Source organism: Tribolium castaneum, chromosome 6 (genome assembly GCF_031307605.1).
Source record: "Tribolium castaneum strain GA2 chromosome 6, icTriCast1.1, whole genome shotgun sequence".
Lineage (NCBI taxonomy): Eukaryota > Metazoa > Arthropoda > Insecta > Coleoptera > Tenebrionidae > Tribolium > Tribolium castaneum.
Window position 1 is genome coordinate 6,762,013 of NC_087399.1, and position 7,014 is coordinate 6,769,026.

The window sequence follows — 7,014 nt, forward strand, 5'->3', positions numbered from 1 at the left end:
CTCATATTTTTAATGTTAAGTTTTCAGAACTTTAAACACCCAAAACTTATTTTTTTTAAATAAAATACTACAATTTTTATTCCTAAATAAAATACTTGTAGTTTGTAAGCTTTTAAACCGAGATTGGTTCAATAATTTTATTATTAAGCCAAACTGTTGGAGACTTTAATTAGACCATAAGCGAAGAACCCAATTCAACAAAATTTTTGATTTGACATATAAAAGGAAGTTATTAAATTCGAAATTTTTGTGCTTTATGTTTCATTTTTACGACAAATTTAAAGTCATTAAACAAAGTTTGTGGTGTAGTTTTTTTATTAAATACTGAAAATAGCAATATTATGATATCAGGCAGCTAGATGTTGTAGCATACCTATAAACATTATTTTACTTTCAGACTTAAAATGATTTTATCATAATTATGTTCAGACTTTTGATGCTATGGCTTAAAATGCATTTTTATTTTACTTCTGAGTCATATTGTTCAAAAGTACACAAAATTTGTGTTCGTCGCCTATTGAAATCACCGATTTTTTTTGATTATTAAATGCTGAAAGTCAAAAAATATCTATGTTGTTTTGTAGAAAATGAACTTCTGACAGAAATTTGGTTTTCCACAAAAATTTACTTAAATTATTTTATTTTAACAAAATTAGTAGAAGACTAAAGTTTTGGGCAAAAATATTTAAAGCGGAGTCGTTTTCTTAAAGCCGAGAATTTTTGGAAATAAGTAACTCATTTCAACAAAATCGATGTAAATATCACTATTCTAGGCAATTAATAGTAAGAGATTTCAATCAGTGCATAAGAATCAAACCCACTTTTTAAAATGTTTAGTTTTATACTTGAATCAAAAGTTATTAAATGCTGAAATTTTACTAATATGATACTTATAAATAATTGAGATTTTTAGTTTTTGTTACATTTGTAGTAAAAATTGAAAAACGTTACACAAGTTGTGCAATTAGCGGATAAGCGACGAACCTAAACTTTACAAGACCTAAGTTTAACGCCTGGAATGCGATTGTTAAATGTTGTACGTTAATAAATGTGATAGTTTAAAAGCGTCAGGTGCAGTGATAATCAAGATTTCTCCAAACGTGCGTGGTTGTTTCATTTTTCCAGTCAAGTTGCTGGCGACTTCAATCAGCGCATAAGCGACGAACTCACCTCCTTAAAATCTTGAGTTTCACACTTGCGGAGAGGTTTATTGTATGATGAAATTTAGTAAATGTGATTCTTTAAAACAGCCTGATCAAGATTGTGCAAGAAGTGCGTCTTCTGTTTTATTTGCGAGTCAAATTGCTGGAGACTTCGATAAGCGACGAACCCAACTTTTTTGAAATTCCTCGATTTCACACTCAAAAATTAATGATTTTCTGTGGAATTTTAGCATTCGCGTGACACGCCTGATTAATAGTAGCCTAGGCCATGATCGGCCGCACCTAATCAATCTCTGACGTCATCTCTGATTCTCATCATTCATGGATTAGATACGGATTAAAGTGTAAATGAATGTAAAAACTCCCATCATCTGTTAACAACATACTCGGAAAGTGTCCCATCATGGGACGGTTTATTTATGAGGAATTTTTTCAGATGGGTCATAAATTTTTATAGGATTTTAAAATCGTGTTTTATTTCAATACTGTCATAATAATAAGTTATTTATTTTTAGTGCTTCTGGCCCCACAACTGCTTTATTATGCTGTCAGGGGTCAACATCACAATCAAATAGACCAAAGGTCACAAACCTTTAAGTTCCTGCCACCAGTTTGCCCTTCAGCCACTTGTAATTAATAATAACACACTTAATTGTTGGATCGATTTAATTACACTAATTAATTAATTGTGTTTGCAAACGGTCGTGGATCCGTTCCCATCACCGAGGGCCAAATTGCCCTTAAGTGGTTTTAATCCGCTATCTGGGTTAGCAACCATATGACTAATTCTGTGAGTTTAAGCGTGAGAACAAATCCGAAAAGAGCCTTTGGGTCCGGGATAATTACATGTTTCGAAACACGTGGTACATCTAACCCTACCATGGCTTTCAACTCTTTGGCACATACCAGTAATGGTCATGGCTTGCTCTTCCATCACGACTTTATCGCGCCGGTCGGACCTGCAGTTGGTACCTTAATGGCAAACAATGGGAAATACGATGATTATTAGGTGGATAATATCGATAGATTGGGCAGGTTGGGTCAAGCACGGACCATCATGGTAAGGTAGGTCGTGACGGCGTTTCGGGAATGCGTGGAAAAAAACGGACGAAATTCCGGCACGTTCTCGAGCTTTGGACGCTGGGTTCGCCGCTTGTTGGCCGATGCATTGAAGTCTCCGGGAATTTAGTGACAAATTTCAACAAATTCGGGTTTCGACAATACAGAACTTAACTAAATATTTATTTATCGCGGTTTTAAAGATTGTAGGCCTGTTTTGTGTTATGTCTAAAAAGCACCGAAACAAAATGAAACAACTTTGACTGTAACTTGAAAAATGTGGGTTAATTAATCGTTTCTATTCTATCTCTGTTCTTAAAATTTTTAATTGAAAGTGAAACGAAGAAAAGCGGACATTACTTAAATAAATAATCAAATTAAAAATTTGTGCTTTTGAGCTTTTTTGTAGAATTTTTATAATCACTTGATTCGAAAATAATTTTGATCGATTTGGTAACAAAGCGTACGGAGATAATAAATTAATAACAAAATTATTGGTACTTTATTAATAGTATTCTTAAGCTTATTTTAATTACATACACTTTGGTGATTTCAACAACAGACGACGAACTCAAAATTTTGGAAATAGAAAACAAATCAAAGTACTAATGCTATAAGACAAGTATATCAAGCAGAAACAGCATGATGATTTTGCGATCGTTAAAGATTTCAATATTGTAACTAAAAAATTAAATAAAAATTTAGGTAAAAGTCACATTTATTTTTGGATAAAAACTATATTTTGACATTAACATAACAGAGTTTTTGAGTAATGACAACTGACTTTTTTGCTTATTGTTTTTAGTTCACAATATAATGTAATATAAAGTATACAGGGAGATTATTTAAAAACGGTTAGCGTTCAAGAATTAAAAATTCGATATTAAAAATTTAAAAACTAAATTAAATTGCTTTTAACGTAATATTAGCTGATGCTTTATTTTTTTAATCTTATATTATTTTTTTTAATTTATCCAACTTTTTTATTTTAAATCGAGAATCATATTTTTCTCTTTATAATTTGTAAGATATAATTTTTAAGCACAAACAAAAACAAAAAATTTTCTTTAAAAGATATAATAAAATTGGAAAAAAATTAATAAAAGTTAGTTGCATAATGGTGTCTATAAAATTATTGACATTTTTTTTTATTTGCGTCTGTTTGACATAACAATAATGACATTATTCTGGTCTTGTTTACTACTATGCAACTAGATGTTATTAAATTTTTTTTTTAATTTGATAATTTTTTAACAATAACTTTTTGTTAAAAATAGAACATATTGTACATCTCTGTATCAACAAAATAGTATAACTTTCAAATTATGAAAACAAAAATATAGATTTGAATTTAAAATATACTATCTACACTTATAACATTTGAAAAATCTTAAGAGCATCATCTTGTACTACACTCAGTTATTTAATTTTTAAAATCGAGCCGTTTAAAAAACATAGAAATTGGTTTTACTGTGTTTGCGGTCATTGAAATCTCCAACTAAAAGTGTACTAATAACTAGTTAACGTACCTAAAAGTAATGATTTGCATGCTTTTGGTTTGTGTCAGAGTATAAATACAATAAATGACGAATGTTGTGATAATAACTCACGTTTTTGAGCTGACTTTAATTAAATATGTGGTGACTTCAACAAGCGACGAACCCAAAATTTGGAATTTTTAAATTACTCACCGAAACAAGAAAATTAAGCCACAAACTGATTTCCGTGATGGCCTATTAGTCTCACTACTGTAAAAAATCCCCCAAATCGGTGAAAATTCCCCACAAAGCCGGCTACCTTCATCACCCATAAATAATTTTGAAGTGTGGATGATTCGTTTAAGTCCTTTGTCCGAAGCCCAGATCATTTATTATGTGTGTCCGTCCAACCCCCTGGTGTTACGTAAAGTGGCGTCTTTTCCCAAAAACCCGCGCAATAAGTAGTTTCGAATTTATGTTGTTTGTTTAAATTCGGCTTTTATGAAAGCGCGTCCGTGTAATAACACACAAAGCCTGGATTACCATAAAAAAATAATAATGACGATTCGAGAGCCGAAAGCTCGGCCCATAAATAATACACATTTCATTAAACGTGTCATTTTAACAAAGTAGTTCTTTTGTCCCGCGATCCTCGGACAGGTTCCCACCGAAATGTGGTTGGTTTTTGTTTGAATTTTGTAAATCGGCAGCTTAAGCACTCGAGCTTTCACACCTGTTGCGATTTTATTATTTTTTCGGGCTTTAATGATATCGATGTGTCATTTTTTCGAGGAGCGGCTGTCAGAGCCCACTTGACCGTGACTGGGCTAATGGTGTTGCACATCATTGTCCTTTTAGGCCCGAATGCCGCACAATAACCCATTGTGCGGAGACGTTCGAATTATTTTTGAAAAAATACCCAGAAGTGAAAATTTATTTAGATTGGTCCGGCCCTCGCTTTACGACCGAATTACCATCAGAATTACACATAATTTACTCGGCTTAATGACGCATTTTTGGAAATTTTATTGGACGCTGGCGAGGCGCCTTATGACATATTATTACAAATTTATGCAATAAAAAAATTGTTAATTACTCCCGGCTGAAAATTCCACTTTTTGTCGGGCGGTTCGAGCCACCGGTTAATTACATAGGGGACCCAGAACGATTTTCACTCATCGAACTGACAGCTAATGGCCCCCAGCCCCTTTTTAAAATACCTCTCCTGAAATATTGGACGTTTCAAGAAGTCATTTTTTTGAAAAATCGTTCATTTGTTTTAAAAGAGGTGAGCTGATCGTTTTATTTACGAAAAAAAAATCAAATGAACGTCTGGTCATTGGGAACCCGCAGCAGGGGGCCGCGCCGGCCCTCGGGCCTTTTGTAATATATGGAGGCCAGGCTGGCCAACTTTAATAGTTTACTATAATAGCTCACCGGAGGATTTAAGCGACATGACGGTGCACGAATTGTTTTTACAAAAAAGGAACTGTGACGTTGACAAATTGTGAAAAGTTAATTAAGGACGCGTTCGCAATGTATTCATTTCAAGAAAATCAACCAATTCCCAACTCAAAATTCTTTGGTTTGGTCAAAAATTCAATTTAATTAAAATTTGGGGTTCGTCGCCTGTTATCGAAATCTCCGAGTAATATCAACTTTTCTATCAAATATTGAGTTAATTTATTGTTATTTCTTCGACGTTATTATCCTATTTGTTGCTTGTTACTAAAGTCACTGAAATTTTTAACTTCAAAACAAAAAGTTTAGCCGATTTTTCGTTTTAAATTAAAATTAGTCTATTTCAACTAAACAGTTGCAAAATTAACACGATTTAATGTGTTTACACTGTATACAAAAAAGTTGCTTCGCTTTACAAAAAAAACCGAAATAAATGCCCAAATAAAGCGAGTCCGTTAATGACTCTACATTTGAATAAACTATTAAACTTTTAGTAACTATTTTAGTGGGAAGTCATAAAGTAATTTTGTTTAATAAAGAGTCATTAATAGATGCCACCTATTTTTATTTTTGTGAAAACAAACTAGATTTTGCAAGTTGTGGGTTTGTCGCTTATTATTGAAATCACTGAAATTGCCTCTCATAGCTCTTTCCTGTTGAATAAATTTTGAAAAAATTGTCAAATTTATATTTCGGATTATGATAAACACGCTTTTGAGCGTTTATTTAAATTCGAATTGGAAACTCTAGTTCCATTCACTTACCTTTTTTTTACTTAATTGTTGGAGATTTCAACGATTCAATATGCAACGAACTCATAATAAAAGAGTGCACTTTTGAAAACGCCTTTGCAATTTTAGTAATACTTAGAAATCTAGCTCTATGTACTCTATGCATTATCAATTGTGTTACTGTGTAAGCCTGTTTTGTGTTATGTCTAAAAAGCGCCGAAACAAAATGAAACAACTTTGACTGTAACTTGAAAAATGTGGGTTAATTAATCGTTTCTATTCTATCTCTGTTCTTAAAATTTTTAATTGAAAGAGAAACGAAGAGAAGCAGACGGCACTTAAATAAATAATCAAATTAAAAATTTGTGCTTTTCAGCTTTTTTGTAGAATTTTTATAATTACTTGATTCGAAAATAATTTTGGTCGATTTGGTAACAAAGCGTACAGAGATAATAAAATAATAACAAAAGTATTGATACTTTATTAATACTATTCTTAAGCTTATTTTAGTTACATATACTTTGGTGATTTCAACAACAGACGACGAACTTAAAATTTTGGAAATAAAAAACAAATCAAAGTAGTAATGCTACAAGACAAGTATACTAAGCAGAAACAGCATGATGACTTTGCGATCGTTAAAGTTTCCAATATTGTAACTAATAAATTAAATAAAAATTTGGTTAAAAATCACATTTATTTTTTTATATTTATATCATAATAAATGAGTGCACTTTTGAAAACGCCTTTGCAATTTTAGTAATACTTAGAAATCTAGCTCTATGTACTCTATGCATTATCAATTGTGTTACTGTGTTGAATGTTTATCGAAGATAAAAATATTTTCTGAAAAATAAATTCTATAGTTGGGATTTTTTTCTTTACGTATCCACGTTTTCTTAATTTCTTTAGTCTATGTCAACAATTTTAAATTTTTATTGTGTTATACGTGGATCTAATTTGCCGATTTTGAACTAATTTCTATGGAAAAAATATAAACAAGTAAAATAAAGCAGAAAACATAAAAAAGAAATTGTGAAAACACACAAATATAAACGTAAACACGAAGACGTTTAAAACCATAATAGAAATAACAGAATAATGCTGCAAAAGGTAAGCATT